At 48.0% G+C, this 19,728-nt stretch overlaps 2 long non-coding RNA genes across 2 annotated transcripts; one reads left to right on the top strand and one right to left on the bottom strand.

Moving 5' to 3' along the window:
• The first annotated feature begins 2,702 nt into the window (after window positions 1-2,702).
• LOC129385423 (uncharacterized) lies at window positions 2,703-6,263 on the top strand. The gene is made up of 2 exons (XR_008612957.2): window positions 2,703-2,958; window positions 5,723-6,263. It is a non-coding gene; the product is annotated as an uncharacterized lncRNA (long non-coding RNA).
• LOC126533997 (uncharacterized) lies at window positions 3,987-6,619 on the bottom strand. The gene is made up of 3 exons (XR_007600173.3): window positions 6,458-6,619; window positions 4,437-6,334; window positions 3,987-4,368 (listed from the first exon to the last, which is right to left on the bottom strand). It is a non-coding gene; the product is annotated as an uncharacterized lncRNA (long non-coding RNA).
• Window positions 6,620-19,728: the final 13,109 nt, after the last annotated feature.

Raw genomic sequence — 19,728 nt, forward strand, 5'->3', positions numbered from 1 at the left:
TGCCGGCGGACTCTGCTAGTTCTAGGAGACTTGGTAGGACATTGAAGAAGGATTTGATTGCAGGACGTCAAAAAGTGCGCCATGCAGCTCGTCTATTACATAAATTTCTCCTTGACACAACCAGCCATTTCAGAACAGGGTCGCAGCAAAGAGTCCAACTGTTGGTATTCCGGTCCTGCCAGCTCCGAGCAGCTGTTCCTGTGCTTGCTTCAGGTTGCCCATTACTTGTTCGTCGTAGAGGCTTGTTCGCATGGGAGTTACATGCGCGCCGGTGTCTACCTTGAACATCATTGGCAAGCCATTGACCGTGACATCGATTTTCCATGGCCCAGGATCCTGTTGGTCAGTTAATTGTCCCAAGTAAACCTCTTCCAAAACAGATAGGCATGTGTTTTTTTCTGCTTTTTCGGAGCGGGAAAGCATACGGCAGCAGTGTTCCTTTTTACTGCAGGCACTGCATGTTTGGCCATTCGCTGGGCACATAGAGTGTGACAGTTAAACATAGGTATTTTCTTGAACCATACCACTTGCATGCCAGCGCAGTTTTGTCGCGCTGGTTTTTTTCGAGAATTGTTATTTGACTTTCTTTTGCTCTTCGAGACGCTGCGCATGGTGTGCACAGCTTCAAGTGACTGTAGCTGCGGTCGTAGGTCCTTTTGCTGTTGTTTGCTGCTTGCTGTTTGCTGTTTGCGTAGGTCCTTTTGTGCGTTTGCTGCTGCCCTGTTGCGAGCAGCACTGGCAGAGGCTTTTAGAGTAAGCTCGGCGTTAAGTTGCAGCTTCTCACTTACCTGCGTGTCTGTGGGACCAACCATGAGTCTATCACAGATCAGGTCCTCTTTCAGGGTGCTGTACTCGGAGGCTGCAGCCAGTCTGAAGAGTTTGGTGATCAACCTATCGACTGTCTCGTGCGCGTCTTGCTTCCGGCTGTTGAACTTTGCGCACTCGTATATCACGTTCATCCGTGGCACTTGTTCTTGTTGGACTTTGTTCTTCAACTCAGGGCAGAGAAGTATTGGCGAGGTTAGGCTTTCCCCTGAGACCCCAGTATTGCGGAGAGGAAATGGCACAGATAGACCGCAATGTTCGATCGCGCATCGCGGTGGCCCCAATTCCCAAAAACATGCACCCCAAGTACCATCCCGGACGACGCAGAGCAAGGGCAAAGACCCTTCACAAACGTTTAGGCATGGGACCGGGGGTGTATTATACGGATGCCAGTCGAGCCAGCTCAGACACTTTCAGCATAGTCTCTACATGCAACAACAACATAACGACGGCATCCTTCAAAACCTCCTCGGCATGCGTGGCAGAGGCTGCAGCCATCGCCTTGGCCATTCAGGAAGCCGAGCGCCAAACCAATTCGGCTGTCATATTATCCGACTCACAAGCGGCTTGCCGCCTGTTTTTACAAGGAACGGCACCCAAATCAATAATCAAAATTTTAGGCCCTCAACTAGAGGGGCACCACACTATCGTCTGGTGTCCGGCACACGAGCGACTGGCAGGAAACGCTAGGGCAGACCGTATTGCTCGAGGTTTGAACGTCCGAGCAACGGCATGGCCTAGCGACGTCCTTCCACCGAATTCTCGTGACACCCTCCTACAGCAAAGGCAGGAGTGGAGACGTTTTGGACATCCTCACTCCGATTTAAACAGCGAACAGGAGAAGGACTGGCGTCGTATTCAGATGAATACATACCCCAACCTGCACCACCTACACAGAATACACCCCACGAGGTTCACTGACGAGTGCCCGTGGTGCACAGACACACCCACACTAAAACACATCACATGGGAGTGCCCCAGGAGGCCTCCGCACATAGACAGTCCCATATTACACCAACATCCACTAATGATGAATAGGCAGTGGGAGGCATGGCTTGCGGACGAGGGTCGGGAGAGCCAGTTGGCTCTTCTGGACCAAGCCCAGCGAGCCGCTCGTGCCAGTGGGGCCCTGGAATAGGGGCTCCAACCATCGTGCCTTATTTTATTTACATTGAATAAAGTTTTACTCTCTCTCTCTCTCAGCATCGCAGAGCCTGAGCAAGGCTAGGACGTCTACGGCTTCACGACCCATGGCATAAATGAGTGTGTTCACCTGTGTCTTGTCGTCTTGCTTCTTTAGTGTGGAGATAGCTCTGTAGCGCTCCCATCTCGTGAACAACCGTTTCCACTCCTCGGGTCAACGAAAATAAAGTTTTTCCGGCAGTTCGACGACGAACGGGTTGAGCAGCTGCGTGCTGGGCTGTGGACACTGTAGGCGAAGCCATGGGTAGCAAATTTTCGTATTCACAGCACTGCGCTACAGGCGTAGACTTCTACTTGCGTAGTTAATTTCTCACAGCGTTGTCGAGTATCCCACCGCTGCCTCCATGTGGTGGTAGGCTGACGAGCATACGTGATTAACAAAACATAATTGTTAACTGGGAACTGTTTACTGCGTTACGTATGCAAAACACGCACGGCTACATTCCGGCTTGGCTTACACCATAGAGTTACTATACTGACTCTAGAGGACAAGCTACCCATAGGGCCCATGCATTGAAATCGGGAACCGCAAGAGCGCCGCCATGTTGCTACGCGCCGAGGTTGCCAGCTCCTGAGACGCTTGCCAGACTTGGTGGCAGTAGTCAGTTTTAATCCGGCAACCGTAGCAGCATGGTAGCAGCGTAGCAGCATGGCGTCTCGCTTGTAGTGTCGTGATGTGTGCTTGCAGCCGTGTGTTTGGGCTTTATAAGTTCGTTCTTTATTCTATGTTGCGGGACGGTGTGGGTGTGGTCCATGTTGACCGTACAGGTGGCAGTTATGCAACCGAGGGATGGTCCTGTTGAAGTTTCCGGCGGTATGCGGTTTTCAGCGGTCACGCCAGTTGCAGGAGTGTCACTCGACGAGGTTACGAGCTTGAAGCTGTGGTCAGATTCCTCGTTGGCGTTCCGTAATCCTCTTCGCACGGACGCGGTATGTTGCAAAAGCCGCTTTCGCGATCAATCGTCGCGACGATAGATCGGGTTTATTTATTATTATAAGTACTGATCCAGCTGTAGGGCGCATGTAACCGACAAACGGAAGTCTCAGGAGAGCACCTGAGATTATAATAAAGCAGGCGGCGCAGGAACTCCAGGGCACCCAAGGGACAGTGGGGGGATCAAAGCTCTAAGCAGAACTGTACGTAGGTTGGGGCCGCCGAGGCAGGTGTGTGCCAGGGAGTGTTCGCACGGACAGCTCCCCTGGCACGCTCAGCAGTGCCTCGCAAGGTCGAGATACTTTAAAGGCACCTGCGCCCATGATCTTTCTTTTGCCTCGGAGCAGTGAACACGATTAAAGAAAATAATATGGAGGGCATCCGGTGCAGTCGCGAATGCGTCATGGCAAATGTAGCTCGCGTCGCCTGGCGTGTGGAGTAGTATCAGAGTTGGTTGTATGAACTTTATGCATAATACGCTTTGTTGCGGTACCTTAACGGAATGGGTCTAGAGGACGGTGTTGGTACATTTTTTCGTACCGCCCTAATCCTATACCCCCCACTACAAACACACACACATATCCCCCTTTCTTTTTATGTATACATACAATTCCTTGCCATGACGGATCATAGCCTCCTTTATTTTTGAAAAATAGAGGAGGCTATGGACGGATTGACCAGTTCAAGTTGTCAACTTGTCAGTAACTGTCATAGGAATCACTGTAATGAACACAACTCCACAATCGGATTGCTTACTTTCATTTTTTGTTGCAACACTGAGGACTACATAGAACTTCATTTTGTATGTGTGAGAGAAGTATGTGGATATCACGAGCTTAAGCCAATGTGCGATACACAGACAAAGCAGCTGCTACAACATGAACTGCATTGAGGGCCACACAACACACACGTAATTAAAGGTGCAAAATATAGGGGGAAGCTTCAAAATACGCTCTGTAGCACTGCAAAGTATAACATATATTGTATGTGTACAATAAATGTTCAAAAAAACAATGCATCAATGTCCCATTTGCCTTCAAGTTTATTATCAAGTTCAAGTTTACTGAAGTTTATTATGAGCATATGTACAACAGGAATCTACTAACACACCCGCAGTTAAGGTGGCTGTTCGAGGTGTGCTGGCTGCCTCAGTGTAAGAAAAAGAAATTGGGCGAATGTCGACACCAGTGCCACTGCTTCTTGCCTCTGACCTGCACGTGCCTCCGTGGCATCTTTGTGCACAAGTGTGCTGGCGTGGCGAGGCGTAGGAGTCATCCGAGAGAAAGAGTATCGTTTACATGGAGAAGTGGCTGTTCACATTGCCTGTCGCTTTCCCTCAAATGTTTCCTTGGTGACTAGGGTTACACACCCGCAGTCAAGGTGGCTGTTCGGGGTGTGCTGGCTGCCTAAATAAAAGAAAAAGAAAGAAATTAGATGAATGTCGATACCAGTGCTATTGCTTCTTGCCTCTTACCTGCATTTGCCTCCACGGCCTCTTGGCTTGCGGAGTCTGTATGAGGGAGCTGCTGTGGCTAGGCGTAGGCATTGTCTAAGCAAAAAGAAAAGGCCATTCAAATGGGGAATTATGGAAATAAATGCAGTTGTTATGTCTGCTTCTTGCACTCCTCTTGCCTAAAAGTTTTCAAACATAGTGTCCAGTACACACCAGCACTTTGACTGCTTTTTGCTTTTTACCTGCAGGTGTTGCTGCGAGATCCTTAGTATGGCTGCATGCAGCATTGTAACACTTAGTGGAGGCATTTGAAGTGGTAGCCAAACATATAAAGTATCATCCTTGTCTGCATAAATGCTTTCAATTTCTTAATGCAGTGGTAACTATCACTATTAGTGCAAGGCCCCTCACATCTATGTGGCAAGTGCCATAGCTCGAAACTGAATTTTTCCTTTAGTGTTTCACAAGGCGTCTGATATGTCCACATTAGATGTGATCTGTTTGTTTTTATTTATCCCAGTGTGGAGAGAGCATCATTATTTTGTTTTTTATTTTTGCGTGTCTTGTTTTTTGGTTTATTTCTGAATTTATCAAGCAGCAGTCTCATGATGCTAAAGTGACTTATGTAATGGCAATCAGCTTTTGTTTTGAAGAAAAACAACGCATTTCCTGACCCATTGTTTGATATCCCCTCACTCGCATAATTTTGCAGAGTATTCTACCTACATTGACTTGCTTGACCTCCACTGAAGAGTCTTGCATTTTCAAATACGACTCTTTCCTTAAAATCATTCGACACTTCTCATAATTTCTGTACCTTGGGCTTCTGATACTGTCTTCTTTAATTTAGAGCTTAAATTTTACATTTGGAACACACGGAAGGGCTTGCCATTGCATATCTGCATAAAAGGGAAACATGTTTCATTAAACATTTGCAAAATCCAATTGAAGATTGATGAATGCAGCTTGCAGTGTGATATGACTGAACGAGCCATAAAAGTAACTCATCTCACTTGGTAAATTAAAGCACATATTAGTGTGATGTACATGATACGTTACACTAACATGGTGGGTTCTCTTGCTTATACAAAAAAATAATCGGTGCGCGATAAAAAATTATTTTTGCATACCCCTTGTACACACTGATTTCAGGAAAATGTGCTGGAGCTGTCCAGATGATCTACTTATTTTACCTGCGAGTATGATCAACAAAAATGTGTCCCAGCTGCTTAGTGGTATTTGAGATTATGTCAGTATTGCATATGTGCCTGTTGTCTAAAATAATTGAATTTTGAAAATGCTTGCAGGGATCTGATGTGCATATCTGCAGTTTATGGATACATGTAAAAGACTCAGCATCAAGTGCAAGTGAACGGTCCCACAGGCCCGGAGTCGATCATGCAAATAGATTCGCTGCACACATTTGTGACCAGAAAAGATATGCCACATGAAATGGCATGCAAGGAAGTGTTTAAAATATTGCACAATTAATAAAACGCCTACGCTATTAATAAGGGTTGATGCACTCGTTATGCAAAACGGAGGTGAGGCGTGCAGACAGGACACAAGAGTAGAGTATTTACAAGCAAACAACACGAGCGCCGCCCACTTCCCTACTCTTGTGTCCTGTCTGGGCGCCTCACCTCTGTTTTGCATAATGAATCCTTACCAACTAGCTCAGCTTTCTGTCGTTCTAAGTCTCGATGCACTCGATTTCGTCCGCATTAGGCACTCGCCTCTTGATTACTTCGTGGCGCAGAAATACTCGGCATCAGGCTGTTTTTCTGCTGTGGCCTTTGTAGAAGCATGATTGTTCAAAGTGCAACAATTAAACAGATTCTTTGAGTTGCTTGTGGCTTCGCCAGTACAATTCCGGTGCGCTTGTCCGCCTGTCCAGCAATTTCCTACTGAAGGGAAACCTGCAAATAAAAACAGCGCTCCGCATGTAGAGAAATGCTCTATTGTGACGCTTCTCAAACGACCACAAGAGCTGCCTACTCGCGCGATACATTCTCAACAAGGAGATGCATTCGTTTACTTACATGTGAAGGTATATGCCAGAGCACTTCGGGGCTTCGGTGGCACATAAGGCACGAGTGTGCCATAGCGTCCGATGTCGACGCGCGATCGCATGTCAAACCTAAACCATAGAATCCTAAACTGTACGAAAATACTACGCATCCAAAAAACAGATACGAAACCGAAATTCGCGTCATCCTTTATTGCATGAATGCGTACATCGTGATTTACATAAGTCACGGACTTGGCAATCGCTTTCTGTAAACTTAATATTAACGCACCACCTTCATAAAGCCATCAGGTATGCGTTTTTAGATGACGAAGCATAAGGTGACCTGTATTTGTTTTCAGCTCTTTCAATAGTAATTGCGCTGGCCACATTGACCAGTAGCAACAGGGCGGCGCCCTAGAGGTTCCCACTTTTCCGGCCCAGCTTTTCCTCTAGAGTTGTTCTACTAACTCTATGGCTTACACGGTCTGGTCCGCTCTCCCAGAGGCGTTGTTCCGCATCTCACATGACCGTGTACGTTGCGCCATCTCGTTGCGGTAGCTCACATGACACAGTGCACCAGTCTAACCCAATGAGCAGTAACTTCAAAAAATTATATTTCGGAAGGCTGCCAGAGTTCAAACAACTTTCAGCCAACGTCAAGAGGATTTGCCCTCTTATTAACATGCACATTTACGCCACTAGACCGTAATCTCTTTGCTGCATTATAGCACAGTTTTGGTCGGATTTAAAACACTGGTATAACACAGTAAAAAAGTTGCGAATAAGTGCCATAAAGAGGCAGAATATTGCTACGGAACAATATGTGCGATCAGTAAAAGGCGAGCAGTGTGAAGACGACGACGACGATTAAAAGCTAGCGCGGGCTGTTGCCTCTTGGCCAAGCGCAGCGTATTTTCTTTTAAATATACTTGTACATAGCTTTTCGTCTGCGTCTTCCTACGTAACATATCTGGTGGAGGTGGACGTTCCCTGTACCTCGTCACGGAGCTTCGCAGTGGACGGTACGTCGAGCCTTCCTTCATGGCTCCCGGCGACGACAACCCGACTCCACCGGCTCCGACACCTGCTGCCACTTCGACGACCTACATCACTCTCCCCGCTCCCCGTGATCCTGGCGTATTCTCGGGCAAAGATGGGGAAGACGTCGATGACTGGATCAGCCTGTATGAACACGTCAGCCGCAATAACCGGTGGGACCCTACTATTATGCTCGCTAACGTAGTCTTTTACCTCGGTGGCACACCTAGAGTTTGGTATCGCACGCACGAGGATGAGCTCACCAGTTGGGATTCACTTAAGACACAGCTTCGAGACTTGTTCGGCAACCCCTACGGTCACCAACTTGCCGCGCAGAAGGCGCTTTCCGGCCGTGTGCAGACGTCAACAGAGCCCTACGCCACGTACATTCAGGACGTTTTGGCTCTGTGCCGCAAAGTTGACACCCACATGACTGAGTCAGACAAGGTTGCCCACATCCTCAAAGGCATTGCCGATGACGCCTTCAACTTGCTCGTTTGCAACAACGTAGCGACGGTGGATGCTGTTATAAAAGAGTGCCGCCGCCTGGAACTCGCTAAAAGCCGACGTATTGACCAGCAGTTTGCCCGTCTGCCCAACACCCCAGCGACATCTTCCTGTGCCGACACCCGTCGTCCCAACAACACTGCCGATGTTTCCAGGATCGTTCGGCGTGAGATCGAGGCCGCCTATCCGGCTGCCTTCGACTCCAGTCCCACCAGCACATCTGCAGTCACGGTCTCACTGATCCAGGCTGTTGTCCGCCAAGAGTTCGAAAACATGGGTCTTCACGCCATCTGCTCGGCCCATCGTCCTGAAACCCGCCCGGCTCCTTCGATTCCGCCCCGTCCCGCACCTTCTTACCCACCACGTTTTCGCAACCCATCAGAATGGTGCACTGCTGACGACAAGCCCATTTGTTTCCACTGCCATCGAATCGGGCATATTTCTCGGCACTGTCGCAGTCGCTGGAGTTCCCCGACCCGGTCTACTTATACTGCCTACTCTCGCCCCCCAGGTGGCCCTTCTCGTCCCTATGCCGCACGCTCCGATAACGCCACCGCTGATTCTCCTGCACCAAACCGCTCCTATTCTCGTTCGGCTTCACCCCAAGGACGACAATCTCGCTCTCCCCAGCCCCGTCGCTCCTATTCGCCGACTCCCTTCGGACGCCGCTCCCAGCCGGAAAACTAGACGATGCAGCGCCTCGAGGTGACGCTGCATTGCTCCCTACGCCGCCAAATCCTCTATTAACGTTGCCCACTCGTCTGAACCATCTTGACGTGCAAGTCGACGGTGTTTCTGTGTCTGCACTCATAGACACTAGGGCGCATTTGTCCGTAATGAGCGCTGACCTTCGTAACCGGCTCAAGAAAATTATCACGCCCGCCACGACGCCTGTTGTCCGTGTCACCGATGGCGGAACAGCCCCCGTAATTGGTATGTGTACCGCCCGCGTCTCCTTTGCCGATCGCTCAACAATCGTGCTATTCACAGTCATGGCCCACTGTCCCCACGACATCATCCTCGGCTTAGACTTCCTCTCCGCACATTCTGCTCTCATCGATTGTTCCGCCAGTACTCTCCGCTTTGACCTGCCTGTTCTGGATACTGCTGAACCACACCCCAGTCGCCTCAGTTCCATCGACTTCGTTCGCTTGCCACCTTCGGCACTGACCTACGTTGATCTAGTGTGTGTCATCCCCACCAGTCCACGACGGTCACTACATCGCGACTCCTATGCAAGACGTCCTCCTTACACATGGGATCACAGTACCTCATACAGTTTTATCTATTATGGCGAATTGCGTCTGCCTGCCAGTGGTCAACTTTGGCTTGACGATACAAGTGCTGCCACGCGGGATGTCTCTGGCCCAGCTTTGCTCATTCGAGGATCACTCAGTAGCATCCATTGCAGTAGACGACACTTCATCCGATACTCCTCTACCATCGCAGTCGGCAAAATGTACCATCGCTGACTTACAGAAAATGATTGCGCCCGACTTGCCGTCCAAGCACGCTCGTGAACTCTACCGCGTTCTGTTTTCCCACCACGATATTTTTTACTTTAACGATTGTCCTTTGGCCCAAACTACAGCTGTCAAACATCGCATTAATACCGGCGATGCCCCTCCTATTCATCGTCGCCCGTATCGAGTGTCACCAGCTGAGCGTCAAGTTATTCCGCAGAAGTTCGCAAAATGCTTGCCAAGAACATTATTGAACCATCATATAGTCCATGGGCGTCACCTGTTGTACTGGTGAAAAAGAAGGATGGCTCATGGCGCTTTTGCGTGGACTATCGGCACCTTAACAGGGTTACCAAAAAGGACGTGTATCCCCTACCTCGGATTGATGACGCCCTTGACTGCCTCCACGGTGCTCGCTATTTCTCCCCTATTGACCTTCGCTCCGGCTACTGGCAGATTGCCGTGGAAAATCTCGACCGCGAGAAGACTGCTTTTGTAACACCCGACGGTCTTTATCAATTCAAAGTGATGCCGTTCGGTCTATGTAACGCCCCTGCCACTTTTGAACGCATGATGGACTCCCTTCTTCACGGTTTCGAATGGTCCACGCGCCTGTGCTACTTGGACGACGTTATCGTATTCTCCCCAACGTTCGCTACGCACCTCGAGCGCCTCTCTGCAGTCCTGGACGTTTTTCGTCGAGCGGGTCTGCAACTCAACGCATCGAAGTGTCAATTCGGTCGTCGCCAGATTACCGACCTTGGACATCTCGTTGACGCGAACGGAGTGCAACCGGACCCAGGCAAGATCCATGCTGTTGCGCACTTCCCTGTTCCGAAGTGTGTCAAGGATGTGCGCAGCTTCATCGGCCTTTGTTCGTACTTCCACCGTTTCGTGAGAAATTTCGCCGCCATAGCACGACCACTAACCGAGCTATTGAAAAAAGACGCCCCTTTCCAGTGGGGCGATAACGAGGCCTCTGCATTGTCACATCTAATCGACATTCTCACAACGCGTCCCGTTCTGTCCCATTTCGGTCCTTTTGCGCCTACCGAAGTCCGTACTGATGCCAGCGGTCACGGAATTGGCGCAGTACTGGCACAACGCCAGCGTGGCCACGACCGTGTTATCGCTTACGCCAGCAGGCTCCTCTCACCCGCGGAGCGCAACTATTCCATCACTGAGCGTGAGTGTCTGGCCCTAGTTTGGGTGGTTGCGAAATTCCGCCCATACTTATATGGCCGACCCTTTTCCGTTGTCACAGACCATCACGCGCTTTGCTGGTTATGCTCACTGAAAGATCCTACAGGAAGACTTGGTCGCTGGGCCTTACGCCTCCAAGAATATTCGTATACTGTCACCTATAAATCTGGCCGACTACAGAAGGACGCTGACTGCCTGTCTCGCTACCCGGTCGACGAGCCTGACGACGCCGACAGTAGTAACGCCAACGGCATTTTCTCTGTCTGCCTTCGCTAACATCGCCGATGAGCAGTACCAAGACCTATCGCTGCGAGCACTTATCAAGCGTCTGCGCTCTACACCTACCGACGCATCCGTTCGCCGATATGTCCTCCAGGGCGGCATTCTGTATCGAAGGAACTTCCTCCCTGACGGCTCTGATCTTCTTCTTGTCGCGCCAAAACAGCTACGACAGACTGTGCTCTTTGAGATGCATGACGCACCCACTGCAGGACATCTTGGGGTAACCCGCACGTACGACCGCGTCCGCCGCCGCTTCTATTGGCCTGGTCTCGCTCGCTCCGTTCGACGCTATGTAGCTGCCTGTGATCCCTGCCAGCGTCGGAAAACACCTCAGGTGCTACCTGCCGGTCATCTCCAGCCGATCACCGTCCCTGTAGAACCGTTATTTCATGTTGGATTAGACCTGCTTGGTCCCTTTCTCACGTCATCCTCTGGGAACAAATGGGTAGCCGTCGCGACTGATTACGCCACCCGATACGCTATCACTCGGGCTCTCTCTACCAGTTGCACCACTGACGTCGCGGACTTTCTATTGCGTGACATCTTTCTTCATGGCGCCCCACGACGGCTGCTTACTGCCCATGGTCGAAACTTCCTCTCGAAAGTTTTCGCTGACATTGTGCGCTCCTGGTCCATTCAACACAAACTGACTACCTCATACCATCCTCAAACCAATGGCCTGACAGAGCGGTTAAACCGTACTCTTACTGATATGCTGTCGAAGTACGTTTCCAAAGACCACCACGACTGGGACATTGCCCTTCCTTACGTAACATTTGCGTACAATGCTTCCCGGCACGACACCACCGGATTTTCTCCATTTTATCTATTGTACGGTCGCGAACCGACCTTGCCCCTGGACGCGGCACTTCCTCCTGCTGCGATCTCAACAAGCGAGTATGCTCGCGACGCCATCGCCCTCACCGACCATGCACGCCAGCTTGCCCGTGCTCGACTGACGGCCTCACAAACCACTCAGCAGTGTCAGTACAACGCTCGCCATCGTGACGTACAGTTTTCGCTTGGTGCGCTCGTGCTCCTGTGGTCGCCCTCTCGTCACGTCACACTTTCAGAGAAGCTCCCTACCGCGTGCTGCGCCAGGTGACGCCTGTGACTTACGAAATTGCTCCTGTGGGTTCAACCTCGTCCTCTCCTCTGGCATCTAGTGATGTCGTGCATGTCAGGCTCAAGGCCTACTACACTGCTTCCGAGTCCGATCTTTAGTCGCTCCGGGACGGCGCTTTTGCACCCGGGGGTAGTGCTACGGAACAATATGTGCGATCAGGAAAAGGCGAGCAGTGTGAAGACGACGACGACGATTAGAAGCTAGCGCGGGCTGTTGCCTCTTGGCCAAGCGCAGCGTATTTTCTTGTAAATATACTTGTACATAGCTTTTCGTCTGCGTCTTCCTACGTAACAATATTATAAGGGCGTTTCTGATGGGTCAGGCCGGATATTGGCATTTCTTTGTGTACTATCTTCATTTAGGTTACGGATTTTGTGCATACGTGGACCCACGCAGGCCACTAAGTCCAATGATTTTTTTCGTGATCTGGACGTGCACTTCCTGGACGGTCGTCACGTAGTGCTTGTGCGGGATTTTAATTGTGTTTTAGACACGCCAGCAGATGTGCAAGGCCCGGACTGGGGTCGCCCTGATTGGAACGCATGGGAGTGGCGTCGCCTCGTCTAGCACTTTTGGCTGCTGGATACGTATCAAGTTTTTCATAGTTCATTTGTCTGGACGTGGCGACGCGGCGCGTCGTCAAACAGGGTAGACCGTGCCTATGGGCCAAGAAATTTAGCCCAATATGTCTCCTAATCTGATGTGACACCTTTACGCTGATCTCCTGTTTATATTTCTGATCACAGACCAGTTACACTTGAAATTTGCTTCCGTGCTTCCTTATGAGTAAAACTTTGGCGTCTCGATATCCGCGCTCTACATGACGCGTGCTCCCGCTCTTGTTTGTCAAAAGATTTGCGTGCCCCTGTCTGGGCCTGACCCAGAGCCATGGGACGCGATCAAGGTGCAATGGCGTCTGCATTCTACAGTCAAGGATATGCACTGAGACGACGTATGTCAGAAGAAGGGGCGGATGCTGCCACGAAGCACTGTATTGGCCTTCGGCTCAGTCAACTGACTCCACTGATGCGGTCATGACAGCGTGAGCTACGGAGGCGTTTGCAACGCCTCTTCGCAGTGTCGTCTTTATAAGTTGCTGTTTAGCGATGCAGACGTAATCCGTGTGCCCACCCTGAAGTTCTGTGCTTTGCAAGAAACTTGCTTTTTAGGCAGCTGTTCTGCGGCCCCAAGAGCGTTTCCTGTTACGTCGCCTCCCGCGCGTGTTTATTCGCTCTTTGTAACGTATTTTGAAGACATGGCGCGTACGACCATGCAAACAGATCCTGGTTCTCGAGGATCTCGCACGATGTTTAGTGGGCTGCCTAAGGTTGCACCTGAGGTGGCTGACCGTTTTTGTGCACGGCCATCAGCTGATGAGGTGAAGGCAGCATTATTTTTAATGAAGCCTAGCTCGGCCCCAGGGCCGTATAGGTTACCCGTTGAGTTTTTTCTAACGTTCTGTGAAGATATTGGTGCCACTTTCGCGGCTGTTATCAGCCGCTGCTTTGAGAACTTTGAATACCGGTAGTTTTCGCGACGGTCGTATTGCGCTGATAACTAAGAACAATTCCTCATCAGTTCATCCAGAGGAATGGAGGCCAATCACGCTTCTCAAAACTGACTACAAGATATTCACAGTTATTGTAACTCCACGCTTGGGAAGGTTGATGCCTTCATTAATAGGACACCATCAAGTATCTTCAGTCCCTGGCAGAGAGATGATCAGCCTCTGGTTTGTTACTCGTGACATAATTACGTACACGCTGACCAGGAGAGCACGATGTCTGTTGGTTTCACTAGATCATGAAAAGAATTCGATCGCCTTGAACATGGCTACATATTTAATGTACTGACCTCGTTCGGCTTTTCAACGAATTTCCTAAGCACATTATTTCTTGATTGTCGTGAAAGTGCACCAATTCCAGTCACTCGTTGTGTACGGAAGGGGTGCCCTTTGTTCCTAGTACTCTCTGTTCTCAACCTGGAGCCATTTCTGCGATCCCCGTGCGCGGTCTCCTAATGCCTAGTAGCGGTGTTGTGAAGGTGACAGCCTTCGCCGATGGCATCACATTGTATCTCAGGAATGAAGACAGCTTATCCCGCAGTCTTTGACTGTTAACTGAGTACGGAAATATTTCAGGTGCTGCGTTAAATATTTCAAAATGTCGCTTTCAAAAACCGCTTTATTACATCTGGTCGCGGCTCGTGTGGTTGCCTTGCGCGACTTGTAATTGCTGCTACGGCCTTTTTTGTGTGGCGTAACCGGTGCGAGGCAATTTCCGCGGGACAACTTCACCATGCTCTGTTTCCACTGCTCGAGAGGTTCTACATTGAGCTAATGTCGTTTGTGTAAGAGGAGTTATTCTTTTTTGTGGAAAAGTTTCTTCGACAGTGGTCATGCCGTTTCTTGCTAGCGGCTGATGGACGCATGTGGCCTAATTTTTGACTAGCCAGGTCCTTGTTGCCAGGCAATCAAAAGCATACATGTATACAGGTGCCCGTGATTTCTCTGTGCTCTCGTATGCATGATCACCTTTGTGTATAATCATCTCATAGTATCGCTACAAAGCTATGTCATGTCATATCAACATTACACTTAACCATTATATACAATGTATATGTTGAACGCCATTTTGCGTAATGTGAAAATCAGTCTTATGTGTAACTGTGCATTTCCGTGGGTTTATGTGGTTATATGTTAGTGAGTGTGGATTTGGATGCTTCTTTTAAAATGTGCCATGTATACAATGCTTCGTACTTTGTGTATGTTATCCTCCTGGTGTGACGGTGCCGTGATTGTGACTCAATGTTGGTATCATCTCTTGATGAAATAAACTTTTTCATAAAAACCAGAAATATATTCCGGGGGGTGTTATACACTTCTGAAAAAAAAGATAAAAAAGAAACATAGACTGCGCCCAAACAATATGTTCGTAATTTTTCTGTTTTAATAAAGCCGACGGGTTAGTTGTTAGTTGGTTAGTTGGTCGTTGTTGCGCCTTCTATACCGACGGTGGTGAACGCATTTTCACGGTGACAAAACGCAAAAACACATATGTATATCGATCTAGGTGCACGTTACAGCGCGCCAGGAGAATAGAATTAGTCGGCACACTACCAATACGCCGTGCCAGATAATAAGATTGATGTTTTGGCACGTAGAGTACCATAATGTATTTAAAGTTTCACACTTTTGTGATGACTCGATGCGCCCTGTGAGACAATGGCAGTGCTAACAATCTCAGAGGTTATGCACAATGGTGCAGAACAACGCTTCAATCAAACCTGCGTTACGGTGTGTCCTGAAAAATTTATTATGTGATTATTATGAAACACAGTTGCCTTATGGTATGCATAGGACAAACTGGATTTTCGTGGCGTCGTAGTCGCTTTGGCGTTGCGCTGCTAAGGTCGACATCTTTGGATGAAATCCCGGCCCCAGCAGCCGCATTTGGATGGTGCGAAATGAAAAAAAAACGCCTGTTCGTCGTGCCTTGAGTGTACGTTATAGAATACCAGGTGGTCAAAATCATTCTGGTGACCTAGGATGGCACGGACATCGACATATGCCCCTTCAAACTGATGGTAAAAATTTATTGTTATTGCGCTTCATTTTTTAACAAAGCGCTCTTTTATGCGTTGAACCACAAAAGTAACGCGCGCGTATATTGTCGAACACTTTGACAATGAATATCTCCAAGCTGGTGTCATCCCGAAAAATTCATTATAAGTGAAAAAGCCTTGCGAACCCCCCGGCTGCAGTTCGCAAAACACCAATACGTGCCGTAACGTAATTATTTAGAAATTTACTGAACTTTACTAAATTTAGTGAACTTCCGTAATTATTTGAATGTGTGTTTCAGTTTCTCGTCCACGTACTGTCCGCTTCTATCAATAACGCAACTCAATAACTAGGAGTACACTATCTGCCACAGACGGCATTTAAAAATTATGTAGAACCGATTAATAACCGCCCTGTTATATGCAGAGAGAGAGGAAGAAGGAAAGGAGGGGAGGCTGAGATACCTCTTAGGGCTTGGCCCTCACCCCTCTCTCGAACTTGTTGGTACGCTATTGAAAACCACTAATAGTCACCGAGAAACACAGGCTTAACCTATTGATAACCATTGGTGCAAATGACACTAGTCCTGACAACTTGCGAACCATTTTTCTTAAGACGTATGCGGAGTGAACAGCTAACTGCTTGGGGGAAATCTTTATTTATTCACTAGAAGCATATACTGGTCCCAAAGAGCGTGAAGTCGCAAAATTATTAGCTATGGACAAATCAGGCACAGAAATGTGGTTTGAAAGTATACAAACTGTTATCGCTAAGTAGGTCTGCATAGAAAATATTGAAGCTTGGCACAATAAAACACAAGCTATCTACCTCGAAGAACAACATATTCTGTCTTCTGCCCAGCATCGTTTCACTAAGTCCCTTGCAACCATAATCAACCTTTTCAACTTATATATGATGTAGTGCATGTCATATAAGCAGAAGCAATTTTACCACATTTTTTAAAAGTTTGTCTGACGCATTCGACTGCGTATCACATAAAAATTAATGAAGAAATTACTGCTAACGCTCGGAGATAGTCCCATTCTTCAGAGGATTACAGATCACTTGAGTAACCGGTCAAAATTTGTGCAAATACGTGACACTGCATCTAGATTATCAACAGTCAAATCACGCATACCACCTGGTAGTCTTCTAACCCCTATCTTTTCACAGTATTTGCTAATGATTTGCCCTTCTCATCTATTACAAAATTTAGGCTTATTGCAGATGACTGTGTTATTTATCAAGCATATAATACATTTGCAGCCAGCACAGGTGGTGTAAGGACTGCCTAACGTCTCTCGATGTCGGTGTCAATTGAATGTTAATGTCACTTAATGTCAGCAATAGGTCGCAAGAATGATATGTCTCAATTTTCTTACACTGTTGGCAACTCTCCACTTGACCAAAGTAAGTACCACAAATATTCGGGCGTAATAATTTGAAATGATGTATGACGCGGCACTCACATAAATAATGTTACAGGGGCAAAAGAAACCAAAATTTATTTACAGGGTTTTTACAATAACTGTAGCAACTGACAATATGGTAGACAGCGCGCGAAGTTCACAGCGTCGTGTTTTTCGGACCAAGCCTAAAACGTCTTCTTCGTCAGCGTGTCACAATAAAATTACTTGTACTGCACTGAAATGACGGTCTGTACTGTAAAGACGTCTTCAGGTTGAACCGCCAGGTACCAAACTGCAGCGCTCAAACGATATGTACTAGACTATGGTTGTCCTGTCTGGTTTTATTTTACCGATCAACTGGCGGGCAAAATAGAAGAAGCAAAAGAAGAAAACCGCCTGCTTTAATTTCAATAAGTATAGACTTATACAGTATAGACGCCCAGAATCCTAACACTGTAACGGCCGCAGACTTCTCGAGGTACAGGCTGCGCCGGCACATCATCGCCTGCCACCCGGACAAACGGGTATCCCTGGGCCGGCCTCCACGGCCTCTTCCACAGCACGGCCTCCTAGGAAGGGATGCCTCGTTGCTGCTCCGACTGCGAGCTGGCTGCTACTGGACGGCAGCCCGCCGGCACCGCCTTGGGAAAGCCACCTCGCCAGCCTGTGCCTCCTGTAGTGAACCAGAAACTCTCGAGCACCTCCTGCTGGCCTGCCCTGCTCACCTGCAGCATCGCGGTCGACTTCTGCAAGAGTTCCACCGCCTGCGGCTCCCATGTTCACGACAGGAAGATATCCTCTTCCCCTGTCGTAATCAGCTACCAGCCTTCCTAAGTGTCGTCGAGTACCTCGACTCGTCGGGGCTCTCGGCGAGACTATAGGACATTTCTACAAAGACGGATGACCTAACGGCCATCCCACCACCTCGGGCTTCCTGATCGGCCACTACTTCGCTTCCATCTCTACGACCCTCTACCTTTCTCCCTCCTACCCTCTCTCTCTTGCAACCCCTTCCCCTCCACCCTGCTGGCGCTGAGCCGTGCTCCCGCATGGGTTGCAGAAAATAGCGCTAGCCTTTTCTCCTTCCCCACAAGAACCACTTCTCTCTCTCTCTCTAACACTGCTAAACCAGACCAAAAAATCACGATTAAAACTGATGTTCCAGCTTATTTATAACATAATACCAATTGACGCTTCCAGATTTTTATCTTACTCGCATGAAAGGCCAACATGTCATACGACTTCTCGTACACTAGCCGATCGCTCTTTTAGCACCATCTGCTTCAAATACTAATGTTTCTCTCTATCAATAAGCAACCGAAGCTAAGTGAATCCAGCTGACTATCGAAATATAAATTCCGGTGTTTCGAGTGCCAAAACCACAATTTGATTATGAGGCACGCCGTAGTCTGGGACTCTGTTAATTTTCACCCCCTGAAGTTCTTTAGCGTACACTCAACGCACGTTACATGAGCGTTTTCATATTTCACCCCCATTAAAAGGCGGCCGCGATGGCCAAGATTCAATTCCGCGCTTTCGGGCTTAGTAACGCAGCGCCATAGCCACTACGCCATCACGGCTGGCTTGAATCTAATGTATCTTGATTGGACAAGTTTACTACAATAATAGAAACTGAAATGCTCGCTTTACAAGTAGCCCGTCTGTCATCGGTGAACCATCTAATTTATTTTAGTATTTGTAGCATGATTATTATTTTTATGCTCCTGTGGACTTCTTGTGGCCTCGTTTTCTAACAACACAACTGGAAGTTCTCTCACACTTACATTTTGTAGGCTTTGTGTTTTTACTGAGTTGTGCACTTATTCTGTCGTTGGAAGTGAGTTTTTTATTAGCTCTTCTCCTATAGCATATACAGCGACATTGTCATCTTTGTCGATCAGCATATAAAGTTAGTATTCCATTGTGCCGGACCATCAAGTGCTTTGACTCCATTATTCGAAAGACTACTCAAAACTAGAATCACTTTCCCAACACCAGCGTCCGCATTATGGACAAAGATGATTTTTCAAATCCGCAATTGCAGCTCACGTCTTTGTAATGTCTTTTTGTGAATATATACGTATTTCGCCTTGTCCTCTCTGAAAACCCTAAACAGCCCTGACAGTAACCTAATAAATAAATCAATGAATAAATAAATAATTAAATAAATAAGTGAATAAATAAATAAATAAATAAATTAGCAGTACCTTTCTTGGATCTATTACGGCAGCCATTATTACATTTGACTTAGTATAACGACCATGTACAAACACAAATTTCATATGCTTCCTTGCTGTACTCCCGTATGAGATTAGCAGTATTCCTAAATAAAGAAATAACATAAATTAAAATAAACAAGTTCGTTCTAACAAATTTAACTAAAGCGATATTTCATTGCAGTTGTCCTTTAGCATGCGTCAAAATGTCGTCTTCAGTTAATATATTTACCTACCAAATGGTCGCGCGGCAAAATGGCTCGGCGATTTGGGCGCATCCCCGAAGTATGTTGGAATAAATCCAGAATTGTGTGTGTGGGGGGGGTCTCGGGAATAATTTGTTTTTATCACTCTCATCTTACAGGTGCCCAAGCACTACAAGGACGGGCCAATTTTCAGTCGTAAGTAAAAAATAATCCTCAAATCCCAAGTTAAGCAGCCGTTGGTTCTCATCTATTCCCCTTGTGCCATATTTAACGCTGGGCCAGAACTAAGC

The sequence above is a fragment of the Dermacentor andersoni genome, chromosome 7 (genome assembly GCF_023375885.2).
Source record: "Dermacentor andersoni chromosome 7, qqDerAnde1_hic_scaffold, whole genome shotgun sequence".
NCBI classification, from domain to species: Eukaryota; Metazoa; Arthropoda; class Arachnida; order Ixodida; family Ixodidae; genus Dermacentor; species Dermacentor andersoni.